We start from the raw sequence: 14,206 nt of genomic DNA, 5'->3' as shown, positions 1-14,206 counted from the left end.
GTGCTTTCTCCTCTGCTCAATTCCAAGTCTTCTCTCTGAAGTAGGAGAAAGGGAGGACACCTGAATGGAGATTGTATCTCCCTTTTGCCTACTTAAATGTAGATGATTGATACTGTTCCATTCTCTGGGGTCAGAGGAGAATGTACATCTTTTTAATAATCTAATATAGGAGAGCTACTGCATTTTCAGATTTGACTCTCCTGGGGACAAACCTGTACTTTTCTTCCTCTTTCTGTGTTTTCCCTATGCTTATTGCTAGCCTAAGTGTTTATGATGGCATTACTCCATCTTCAGGGTCATAAGGGATTGGATATCTTTTTGTCTTTCAGTATATATGGAAAGTGAAATATTTCCAAATTTGACTCTCCTAGGGACCAGCCTTAATATTTAATTCCTTTTTGCTTGAACTAGATGGAGCCCCTACTTATGCTTAGAATTAAGTACAATTTACATCATTTTAAAGATCTTTACTGTCTCCACGGAAAATGAGGTGACTTCTTCCGATCAGTCTGACATGCATTCTATTAATGAAACTTACTTAACAACCATCTACATAGTGGTTGTTAAAGTCTGGTAATAGATGATTCACATGGATGTGGGAAAATGGGACATCAGACATGGTTAGCCACAAGGCTGCATGATACATACATGGTCCCTAGAGCACAGGGTTCTGAGGTACATTCACATTGAGAAGTGGTATTTTAGAAGGCATTTTGGCATCAAGTTAGGTCCCAAAGTAATGTGTTTCTGGTTGAAATTTTAATCAGTATATCTGATCTAAAGAGCTAGATTAGTGTCACTTGACCTGGAAGAGGCTCTCTTTTACCTTAGTGCTATGGTTGAAAAGCTTAAAGTAATTTCTTTTCCACTTTTCTGATCCAATCACATGTAAGGTTTATCACCCCTTTTCATATTAGGAGATTTTTTCTGGAAGCCAGCCTCCAAATGTTTTAGATAGTCATGTTGAGATTCTGTTTAAGTAAATCTGAGGTGATTTTGTGCTCTTAAACTAGTCTTCAAAAGTACTTACTTGTTCATGGTTGGAAACAATTTCCAATCTGCTGGATGTCATGGTAAATTAAACCATGGAAACTCTGATTTTTAATCTGTCATTAGGCCAGTCTTATTTTAAAGACCGATTGTGTATTAGTCGGAATAAGTAGGAAGTATACAGATATGTATAAAAGGAGATTATTAGAGGAATTGGCTTACATGGTTTGGAAGCCAAGAAGTCCCACCATCTGTCGACTGCAAGGTGGCAAAACAGGAAAGCTGCTGCTGTAATTCAGTCTGAGTCCAAAAGTCTGAGAATGAGGGGGCTGATGGTGTAAATTCTGATCTGAGTCTGAATGGCCAAGAACTGGGAGTACCAGTGTCTGAGGGCAGTAGAAGATGGGTGTCTCAGTTCAAGCAAAGAGATGGAATTTGTCCTCCTTCTATTTGGGTTTGAAATGGACTGGATGATGTCTCCTCACACTGGGGAGGACCGTCTACTTTACGCAGTTCAACAATTCAAATGCTCATTTCTTCTGGAAGCAACCTTACAGATATACACGGAAATAATGTTTTACCAGCTATCTGGTATCCCTTAGCCCAGTCAAGTTGACAGATGAAATTAACCATCACAAGTGACAACCACTGCTTGTCAACTTGGCACCTATATGCATCACCTTAAACCATACTTAATCTCCAAACAGGAACAATAACAAGGTTATAATTTCACCTAACATAACTATCCTACATACAACTGAAAACACTAATCCCTCCCCCCAGATGAGGATGTAAAGTCCTTGAATGATGTTTACTCTTCTCTGGACATCCTGTGACTTGAATACTATAATGTAAAATTAACGATACTTAAATACTGATATAAAGTCAGTACAGCTTATGTTACATGATAAGGGGATAATAGAAGAAAGAAAAAAAAGTTGTTTGCTTAGTTATGTATATATACACACACAAACATTTGTAACAAAATAAGGAGGAAAGACTCATGATAATTAGTCCTCCTCCTTAACTAGTCACATGGTCATAAGCAGGTTTTTATAACTACTTCCTTCTATTATCCATTCTATATTCCTTTTGCCTTCAGCAAGCACCTGAGATGGTCATGGTTAATTACCTAGTAAGGTGATTCATTCTTGAAGGGTCTGGGCCATTAGTAGTTGTCCTTGGATGGGTTGTTGTACTTCTCAATAACTTTAATCACAGGTCATGGTAATACTAAGAAACATGCTAAGGGATTTCCTGTATTCCAGAAATACTCTCTCTTACCTCCATTGTGGAGTACTACCCCAATTTCACCTTAGAATTCATGATCATTTACCCCAGCCAACACTGTAACTCCTTTCCTTGCTTGATTCAGAGGTGTTAGCAGCCAAAAATAGCCAGGTAGCAGTCTTAACTTCCAGTTCAATGGAACCATTGTTGTATCTCCTGGTGGAAGCATTGCTCTCTCTGGAACTAAGATCTCCAGGCCAGTAGAGCATTAAGTCTTGGGAACAGGAATCAAAAAGTTTTCTAGTGGGTCCCTAGAGGTAATAGTAAATGGTGCCACTTCCATTTCTGCCCCGTGATTCCTGGACCTGTGAATCCTGGTTATGGGAGAAACAATGCCATATGTTGGACACTTGACTTAAAACATATGCAGCCTCCTGGAGAACCTTGCCCCAGCCCTGAAAAGTATTGTCACCTAGCTGGTGCTTATCTGTCATGGGGCCAGTCTATGTTTAAGTTAAATTATTTGTTTGTTTTTTTAATTAATTAATTTATTTTTGGCTGCGATGGGTCTTAGTTGCTGCGCGTGGACTTTCTCTAGTTGCGGCGAGCGGGGGCTACTCTTCGTTGTGGTGCGCAGGCTCCTCATTGCAGTGGCTTCTCTTGTTGTGGAGCACAGGCTCTAGAGCACAGGCTCCGTAGTTGTGGCTCGTGGGCTCAGTAATTGTGGCTCGTGGGCTCTAGAGTACAGGCTCAGTAGTTGTGGTGCACAGGCTTAGTTGCTCCGCGGCATGTGGGATCTTCCCAGACCAGGGCTTGCACCTGTTGTCCCCTGCTTTGGCAGGCGGATTCTTAACCTCTGCACCACCAGGGAAGCCCTGAATTGTTTTCTAAAATCCCTGTTGTATAAGTATTATTGGGGGATATCACTTAACTTTTAATATTTCAGTTGGACTTTTGGGGGGGAATTTTTCTTTTAATAAGACTTAATGCTCATGGTAACAACGTGAAGCAAAGCATGAGGATGGGGAGGTTCTCAAAAATCTGTACCTGGTTTGCTCGTAATTCCAGTCTAGTTAGTGCCATTATTTACCCAGAAATTTCTACCCTGAAAATACGACTGTCTATATTCTATATTCAAGGAGGTCATATCTCCATAAGAAGTGCATGAAGGACAGTATATTTAAAAAAGAAGTCTGTTGGCCAACCATGGCCAAAATAGACCTTCCCAAATGACTATGGGATTGCATTTCTTTGGATTTAAGTGAAGAGTATTCTTTTATTCTCTATGTAGGGAGGCCGTTTTTAGATGTCAGCCTCCGTAAGTGTAGTTTGGGGGATTATTTACAACTTCCATTGTAGCCATATAATTCCCCCTCCCCCCATTGTCTCATCTCAGTACTTTACATCTGGTACCATATTGCTGGACCTAGCCTCCACTGAGAATTTCACCTCCATTTTCTAGACTTATTGTTATACTTGATATTATTCTCTTTATCCTTGTGTCCAAAATATATTGTCGTACATTTTACCAGATGCTAGAGATATATCTTATTCTCTGTACTTTTTAAGAAAGGAACTTATTATTAATTTGTAAGCTTGTTTCCTAGGTTTGCAAATAGTCCTATCCATTGTCCATATTTAAGACAAGTTCCTTTTAACAAACTCACTTCCTTCGCTGATTTTAAAATCTAGTAGCCACCATGAAGTATGAAGTATGAAGGATCATGCCACTTTCCTATTAGTTCCTTCGTTATGTACACATCAGGGAATAAATATTCTTCTAAAAATATTTTAAGAGAGAAAATAAAGAAGATACTTATTATGTTAGCTGGAATATATGATACATCTCTGGAGAAATAAGCTTATTGCAAGTAATTAGGTTTCTGGCTTCTGTCTGCTCATGATTCAAATACTCTTAAAGAGTGAAGGCTAAATATGAGATGTACATTGTTGAAGTGATGTATGCAGGGCAGTCAACTGTATCATCCATTACTTATAAGGATAAGTTATTATGGGGCTTGACTAGTTCAATTGTTTGTTTCTAGAAGCATTTTAAAGTACTAAGCTGTATCATTTTTCAAAAGGAGAAAGTAACAATTTTTCTTATAAATTAACTAATATAATTGCAAATGAGCCTCAAAATTTATTCGGTTAAAATTTCAAAATAAGTAAATAAAAACCCAAAACCAAAAAAGCATAACACACTACTCAAAGCAGCATCTATGGCCTCAGTTGCTTTCTTGGAGACTGCAAATATACTAATGTTACATGAATATTGATGTCATCATAGCTGCCAGTTCTCAAGTATCTTGTTCTAGATTGTGAAAATTCTTGAGATAACTAAGGTAATTTTTTGATTGTTTAGGAATAAAACTAATGCATTTTGAGGTTAATGACCTTAAATAAAAATAATACATATTTTGCATCATAAAATACTTTTGGTAGTCATTCTGCAATAGCCATTAGTATTTTGGCAATTATTCCTACATCATTTTCACACACACACACACACACACACACACACACACACACGCACAGAGACACAACAGTGATAGTATTATATAAGCCATTGTATTGACCCTTTTTCAAATGGGATAATACCTTTTTTTCCCTGTTTTCCTCTTTGCTGAGCTCTACTTATCTTTATCTACATCAGACTCTATCCCTGCCCCAGATGTGACAATATGTTTATAATTTCATATGTCTCACTGTGCTCATATATCATATATATGATATACATATGTGGATTTACATATTTATAATTAAATGATCTTTGTGTAGTCTATACATGTATTTTTTTCTGTATTCTACAGTACAAACGTTTTTCATATCTATCAACACACCCAAATGCCACACTTATATGTTATCACTGTTAGCTTTTATAACCCTGGGTTCATAGGATACACATTCATTATTTAAGCATACCTTGTAGAAACCATCCATATCAACTAGTATACCTCCAATTTATTTCTTTTAATTCCTCACATAATAAATTTGGTATTATTTATTCATCCATATACTTATTGATATCACTTACTGATAATACTTTTTTTCCATTGATTTTTTTTCCACCACAGAATACTATAACAAAGATCATGTACTTTATCCTTAAATTCTGGTTTTTTTTTTTTTTGAATTGGCATAGATTTCCAGGAGAGGGCTTTTTGGGTCAAAGAGTCTGTTAATATTATCCATTTGGTTTCTAAAAAGGCTATCAAAATTCACAGTCCTCTGACAGTATGCAAGTGTGCCCTCATATCCAGGCCATCTGCTGTTGTTATCAACTGTGTAAATTTCTGTCTGATGGATGTTATCTAATACTTTATTGTTAATTTGAGTTTGAGCGTCTTTTCATGTGCTTATTGGCTCTTCATTTTATTTTTATATGAATTGTTATTGTTGATTAGAGCTAGATTCAGATGCATTAAATGAAACACTGAAAATAATAGTGCAATGAACCATACAGACAGGTGATTTTCTTTGTTATAAAAGAAATCTAGGGTAGAAAATGCAAGTATTGGTGATTTCTGCTGTGATCTGGGTTCCGGGTCTACTGAGTGCTCTGCCATGCCATTCTACTTGGTTCACTATCATGCGCTGGAACTTTAGCTATTAAATTCCAGACACTCGGAAGGAGGAAGAAGGGGAATAAGTGCTTGCTCCTTAACTTTAAAATAAATCTTTCTTAAATGCACATATTCATTTTTCTTGCGTATATTACACTGGCTCAAAGGTAGGTATTGCTGCACATATTTAGAGAAGTAGTTTGCAAAATGTAGTTCTTTCTGCTTTTGACTGGGTGCCCAGTTTAAAGGCAGGTTTCTGTTACTAAGGAAGAAGGCAAGAATATACATTAGGAAGCCACAGGTATTCTCTGCCACCCATATCCTCTCCTATATTGCTACTGGATTGTCTTTTCTCTTAATTTTTTAAAATTTATTCTATTGAAGTATAGTTGATTTACAATGTTGTGTTAATTTCTGCTATATAACAAAGTGATTCAGTTATAAATATGTATACACATTCTTTTTCATATTCTTTTCCATTATGATTTATCACAGGAAATTGAATATAGTTCCCTGTGCTATACAGTAGGACCTTGTTTATACATTCTATATATAAGTTTGCCTCTGCTAATCCCAAACTCCCAGTTCATCCTTCCCCCCCATCCCCTTCTTCTTGGCAACCACAAGTCTGTTCTCTATGTCTTTGAGTCTGTTTCTTTTTCACAGATAAGTTCATTTGTGTCATATTTTAGATTCCACATATAAGTGATATCATATGTTATTTGTCTTTCTCTTTCTGATTTACTTCACTTAGTAAGATAATCTGTAGGTCCACGCGTATTGCTGAAAATGGCATTACTTCATTCTTTTTTATGGCTGAGTAGTATTCCATTGTACATATGTCCCACATCTTCTTTATCCATTCTTCTGTTGATAGACATTTAAATTGTTTCCATGTCTTGGCTATTGTGAATAGTGCTGCTATGAACATAGGGATGCATGTATTTCAACGAACTATTAGCAAACCAAATCCAACAATGCATAAAAAAGATCTTTTCTATTAATTTTAAGGTACTTCCCTGCGACCTACATTTGCAAATATTGGTCTAAGTATAGAATTTGTTTATGTAATATTTTACTGCATAATACTGTTAATTTTCATACGGTCAAATAGCTCCATTTCTTCTAAGTTTTTTGTATTGGTTAGGAGCTTTTCCCAAATCATTGGATGTACATGATTATATAAAGTTTTCTAAGAATATTATTGCTTTATTCTGTGTATTTAAATATGTAACCAATATGTACATACATTTGTAAATGTTTTTCATATCTATCAGACATATCCAAGGGTGGCTAAGGTTCTAAATTATCTTTTTTTTTTTTTTTTTTTAGATTCCGTATATAGGTGTTAGCATACAGTATTTTTTTTTTCTGTTTCTGACTTACTTCACTCTGTATTATCCTTTTACTTAATGGATATTAGGTATGTTACCATTATGGATTAAAATGATAAAATTCATCATCTTTTTTCTCACTGAATTAAAGTACCACACTTGCCATTTATTTTCTTTTCATGTATACTGGAATCTACCTCTGGACTTTCTCTTCTTATATATTTCCTATTCTTTTGTCAACATTCATAGTGGTCTGAGGTCATAATTTTTAGGGCTTGGCAAATTACAGTGCATGGGTCAAATCCAGCCCACTGCCTATTTTTGTAAATCAAGTTTTATTGGAACATGATTGTGCCTATTCATTTTGTATCATATATGGTTCTCTTCTGCTACATTAGGAGAGTTGAGTAGTTGTGACAAATTGCATTGCCACAAAACCTAAAATAATAACTGTCTGTTCCTCTACAGAAAAGTTTGCTGGTTCCTAAGTAACTAACTGGGTAGCACTTCACCAAATTTATAGATTTTCAAAAACTAAACATCTGCACATGTTTAAATATTACATGTGTTAACTGTTTTGAGTAATAAATAAGATGACATATATAAATACCATTACAAATTATATAGTTAAATTATCAAAACCATTTTTTGGTATCAAAAAGACTGTCAATTAAGTAGAGGATTAGATAGTAAACCATTTCATATTAGAATTTATTTTTCACTATTAAGTTGTCATTTTAGGGGTAAACATTCCTAATGGGGATCATATTACATTATATTTAAATAATTTTGTTATTTTTATTACAGGAAACTTCAAGCATACATTTAAAAAATTAAAGAACTGTATAATGAACCTCTAAGTACATATTACCCACTTTTAATAATTATCACCAAATGGCTAATCTTATTTCATTTATCCACATAATCTCTTTTTACAACCTTAATATTTTTAAAACAAACCCCAACATCATATTATTCCATCTGTAAATATTTGAGCATGCATTGTAAAAGGTTAAGGACTTTTTTTTTTTTTTGCGGTACGCGGGCCACTCACTGTTGTGGCCTCTCCCGTTGCGGAGCACAGGCTCCGGACGCGCAGGCTCAGCGGCCATGGCTCACGGGTGCAGCTGCTCCGCAGCATGTGGGATCTTCCCAGACCGGGGCACAAACCCGTGTCCCCTGCATCGGCAGGCGGACTCTCAACCACTGCGCCACGAGGGAAGCCCAAGGACTTTTTGTTTTAACAAATCCACATTACTATTATAACACCTAAAAAAATACTGTTACTATCTTTATATAATCAAGTATCCAATCAGTGTTTAAATTTTTATATTTCCTTCATAAATTTTTTTTCATGACTGGTTTCTTCTAATCAAGATGCAAAGGTGTTCCACAAATTGCAATTAGTTGTTATTTCTTAGGTATCTTCTAATCTGTGAATTCTTGTTCCCTTTCTTCCTCCTTGCAATGAATTAATTGAAGACACTAGGCTGCTTTGTTCTTTATAGATCCCCACATTATGGATTTTGCTGGTTGCCATCTTTTTCACATATTTTTCTGTTATCTGTATTTTCTGTAAACAGGTAGTTAGATATAGATCTGGATAAGATTCAAGTTCACATTTTTTTTGACCAGTATTAGTCATCAACTGTCCTGTGTATTCCACTTGTTTTTATCAGGAAGTACATGATGTCTGGGTTTCTCTCAAGTATGAGCTCTCAAGTATTGTGAAATTGACACATCTGTTATACAGTTATCTATCAGCTACTCACTAAATTTTGTTGGTTGTTATGGAGATTCATTATTTTATTATTTCATTAGATTCATTATCTCATTACAAAGTGGTGATATTTTAGGTTTATCATTATTTCTTCATCTGTTAGCTGAAAATCACTTACAAAGTAAAACAACTCTCATCAAATATCTGTTACACTTAGGTACAGTTCTTGTAGAGGAAAAATAAATACTTGATTCTTTCCCTTAGTTTACAAGTCATCCAAATATTTTGGTTTCCTGGCATCCTCTAAACATAATGTGTGGGTTTTTTTTTTGGTTTTATTAATTACTTCTTAAGTACCACCATGCTTAAATTGCCCCAAATTTGGCTAGTAAAAGTTCCTTTTGTTACTTCTTAAGTCCTTTTGATTAGACGTCAGTGATCTTCCTTGCTTATCTGTTAAGTGAGATGATCCAGACATTTCTTGTATATTTTTGGACCCAGTGTGAAAACCCCTTGGGTTTCTGAGGATTAGAATTTAAATCACTTTTCATTTTTCACATTGTTTCATAAATGTATCAGTGGGAAAATACTTCATATATTGTCTCATTTATGAACTCCATTTCTCATATTTTTCTTTAAATAGTTCCCAAATGTGTGAAAGAAATGTTTTATACTTATTAAAAATCTCAGCTATCATTTCTTTCTATAGCACTGACTATGGTGTTGAATCCCTTTTTGTACATGAAAAATGTCACTCTATGCCATCCGTTTTTATTTACTTTGTATTTCTTTGGAAAGTAATCATAATTTTAGGATGATGTATATGTATCTACATATACATATGTATATGTATCCAAATAATATAACGAGAAAATTAAAGGAGAATATAAGCTTATTTTAGCTTTATTTTATGAATACTAAGTAGATATATCTCAATTTTACCTAAATATGAAAATGTAAGATTTACCCCAATATAAAGCTATAAAGGAAAATACGGTTTATTCTGGCCTAAGTGACTTTATCATTGAATGTAAACATACCTAGAGAAATAAACACAACAACCAAAAACCAAAAAGCAAGGCAAAACAAGCCATAGGGTTGAAAGCCAGGTTCTGAGTTCACATTTCTCTCTCTGAGGATAGATTATCTGGTATTACATATAAATTATTACCTATTGTAAACCCCAATATCATGAGAGAATGCATAGTTGTTTTTAAAAAATAGTACATTGCATAATTTACAACTGTTAAAAACTATAGATAAGTTTTGTTTTTAGGCAAAATATTTTTAAAGCAGTGATACACACACACATACACACACACACACACACACACACACACACACACACATACATATTAGATAAGTAATTTCTCTTCTCCAGTTTGAAACTACATGAAAGCATCAATACATTAATGTTGACATTAGTATGTGATAATTCTAGATCCTGATCAAGAACCTTAGTTCACAAACATTTTGAAAGGACCTAAGATTAATGAAGTTTCATTAATGACATATTCCTGTATCACGGGTTATGAAAGTACCTCAGGATCGAGTTTTAGAAAGCATTTACATAAATTTTCTGAATCTTTTTTTGAAATAGCTAATGTGGTTATATTCTGCCAAACGTGTGCTTAGTACAGGGTTTCCTATTAATGCAAATGTGTTTAGAATAATAACATAAGACACTGTTTTAAGTAGGTAATGTAGTTTGCCAGAAACAAGTATAGCATAAGATGCATTTTTATTTGACTCATATTTATTTAATGATCTATAATTTAATGATTCTTAATTCTGAAAATTACTCAAAAATAACAATGGGAAATATATATTTAAATTTTGTTTATGAGTTTCCCTCTGTCAAAAGGGAAGACCAGATAGCCTGAAAAAATATCTTACTGTAAACAAAAAGAATGCTGATTAAATATGACACACATGCACATACATACACACATACACGTACATAAAAGTTTCAGGAAACTAATGGATACTGACTAAAGGATAAAAATAAAGTGAAAATAGGAACATATAGAGATAAGCAATTTATAACTTGCTGGTTGTTCTTGGGAAAATTTTGAGCTTCCATTTTTTAGATGGATACATCCAGTACTGGGGACAGGAGACAAAGCCAGGACACATATAGATGGGATGACTCATAGGAAATGCCAATCTAAAACCAGAGTCCTGGAGAGTAACATGCTTAGTGAGTAAGAGAAGTAAGAAAAGATGCTTTACAGAGAGAAAAATAAAAACAAGCACTTTTCTGCCTTGAATTTAGCCCTGGGGCTACGAGAGAGATGTCAATAAATACAGTCTCCTGAGAATTCAAAACCTCAAAATGAATACCATATATAAAATAGATTTGTGACCTGAATTTATCATACTTCTGGTTCAAAGCAATCTTAAACTATAAATTATTTTCAAATTAGTTCCTCATTGGTAGTGCTTATAGACAACTGGCAGAAGCAATCATAGTTTCTCTCTAAAGAAACCCTCCTTAACTAGAGGACTGAAATAATTTCACAGATAAGGTTTCATTAACATAAACTCATAATAAAACATCAGAAAATATATGAGAAGAAAAGCACTATGAATGAATGAGACAGTAGAACTAAGCAGAAGTAATAGAAACAAATAGAAAACAAAATCAGATTCTCACTGTTTTCATATTTAGATGCCAGAATGTATATATAAAACCAGTATGTGTGTGTGTGTGTGTATATACACACACACACATAATGGAGATATTTATCTATCATCTACCTATCTGAATCAAGAGAATCCTTAGGAATAGGAGACTATGAAAGGTGTCCAGACAGCCAGACAGGTTAGAAAAAGAACCTGTGAAACTTCAGGAAATGAGAAAAATGTTGAAAGTAATAATTCAATCAACAGCAGATCAGACACAATAAAAGAAAGAATTGGTGAAGTTGAAGGGAGAACTGAAGAAATTACACAATGGACAGTAGAAATAGAATATACATGAGATATTGAGAGACATGAAGGATGGCTTGAGATAATCTAATATGTGTTAAAACAGTCTTAACACTGTTTTATAAACCAAGTATCTCTCTCTTTTTCCATATCATCTAATGTCTTTCAAGAAAGTTTTCTCAAAAAATTATTAATTTTCTCCAAGAAAAATAGTTTGAATTTTGTACTAGTATTGTTCCTAGATACCTTCTTCTAAAATTGATCTGTAGATTGTATCATTCCAAACAAAAATTATAATAGGTTTTGTTATCAAACTTGACAGTTATAAAATTAATGTAGAACAAAACAGATCAAGAAGAACCAAGACATAGTTAAAAAATGAACACGTTTAGGTCTTGGCCAAACCCAGTAGCAACAATTGTTATATAACTTTAGCAATTAATGTGACATTAGCACTGAGATATTCAAGAAAGAGTCCAATGAAGAAGAATAGAGATTTACAGATAAATCCACACAAATATGAAAAGTATTTGATAGAAGTATTTTTGCAGATCGGTGGGGAAAGAGTGGATTATTAATAATGCTTTAAAAACAGTTGATTATGCATGTGAAAATATTTAAAATTTGTGACTACATTATTCATGAATCACTGTTCACAAATTCCAGTTGGAGTAGAGACATAAGTGTGCAAAAACAAATCTTTTAAAACTTTTGAAGTAAATAATGGAGAATCTTTGTGATATAAAGGAAAATATTTAAGTATTCATTAACAATAAACAATAAAGAAAAATGTACAAACCATAAGAACAATATTGAGAAATTTGACTCCTGTAAAATTAAGATTTTAAAAATCTAAACATTTTATAAAGTACAAAGATAAGCCATAAACTTGTCTTCATTAAAAATATACTTGAAGGGCTTCCCTGGTGGCGCAGTGGTTGGGAGTCTGCCTGCTGATTCAGGGGACGCGGGTTTGTGCCCCGGTCCAGGAGGATCCCACATGCCGCAGAGCGGCTGGGCCCGTGAGCCATGGCCGCTGAGCCTGCGTGTCCGGAGCCTGTGCTCCACAACGGGAGAGGCCACAACAGTGAGAGGCCCACGTACCACAAAAAAGAAAAGAAAAAAATACATATATACTTGAAGATATATGTAACTGTATATGTAACTAACAAAGGATTAGTATCAGTGATATGTGAAAAATACCCCATACACAGAATAAAATCTTTAGAATTACCCTGTAAAATGGCCAAAGGCATAAATATATATTTTCCAGAAGAGGAAATAAGAATGGTTAATAAATCTATAAAAATACATGCAATATTACTGGTAATCAGGGAAATATAAATTAAAAACAAAATGAGATACCATTTCAAATCTACCACCAAAGTTGGCAGACCCTAAAACATCCAGAATCAAGTTGTTAGAGTATATAGAACAATGCTTATAATTTTGCCTGCTGGTGAGAGGTAAATTGGTACAATCTCTTTGTGAAACAACTTGTTATTACCTTGTAAATTTGAGTATGTGCATACCTTATAATATGATAATTTCAACTATAGGGATATAATCCAGAGAAGCTCTACTGAATGTGGATGAGGAGATAAGAGCATTCTTGGCTACATTTCTTATAATGGAAAAAAGTCAGAATAATCCAAATGTCCAGCGACAGAACAATGAATATGTAAATTGCAGTGTATTTATACAGGGGAATACAATGCAGCGGTGAAAATGAACTATAACTAAATGCATAAATGTGCAAAATTAATACTATAATAGAAATGGAAAACGTAAGATTCTAGAACATGGTTACTTTATGTGGGTGAGATATGGAATGGGGAGGAACATGGGCTTGAGAGTCATATATTTTTTTTTTCTTTAGATAGTATGTAAATGGGTGCTTATTTCTCTGTCTTTTCAGTGGCCCACATATAATTGGTCATGCCCCTCCTTGAGGATTTGCATTAAATCAAGAGTTTTACCAGTACAGCATTAATATATTGTTAATTTGTTTACCCTCAAAACCTACAATATAATACTTGAGACATAATAATCATACAAGAATAGTTGCTTGTCTTTACTATTTATAACCATGTCTTTATTATATCTAAAGTATTCCTGGGTAGCAGTTTCAGATTAAATTTCTCCCTTTGCCGTAATGAACTAATGTTTTACTCTAATAGAAATTTAATTTTGATTAGATAGACTTTTGTTATTTTCCAAGATGCAGGGGCATTGGTGTTTTAGATGGTTTGGTCAAATATGCTAAACATCATCATGTGTTTTCAGAACTTTTCACAGTACTATCCTGATACATTCCTCAAACTCCCAGAACATAGACATAGAATAATGGGGTTGTATGAAATATTGGTGGGGAAAGATATATAGAGGCAGACAGATTTCCAGAATTCTCAAACTCATGAGTTACATACCTAAAA

The sequence above is a fragment of the Grampus griseus genome, assembly GCF_964374135.1.
Source record: "Grampus griseus genome assembly, chromosome: 2".
In the NCBI taxonomy this organism is placed as follows: Eukaryota; Metazoa; Chordata; class Mammalia; order Artiodactyla; family Delphinidae; genus Grampus; species Grampus griseus.
The sequence above is the reverse complement of the archived record's forward strand: the minus strand, read 5'-3'. Positions refer to the sequence as shown.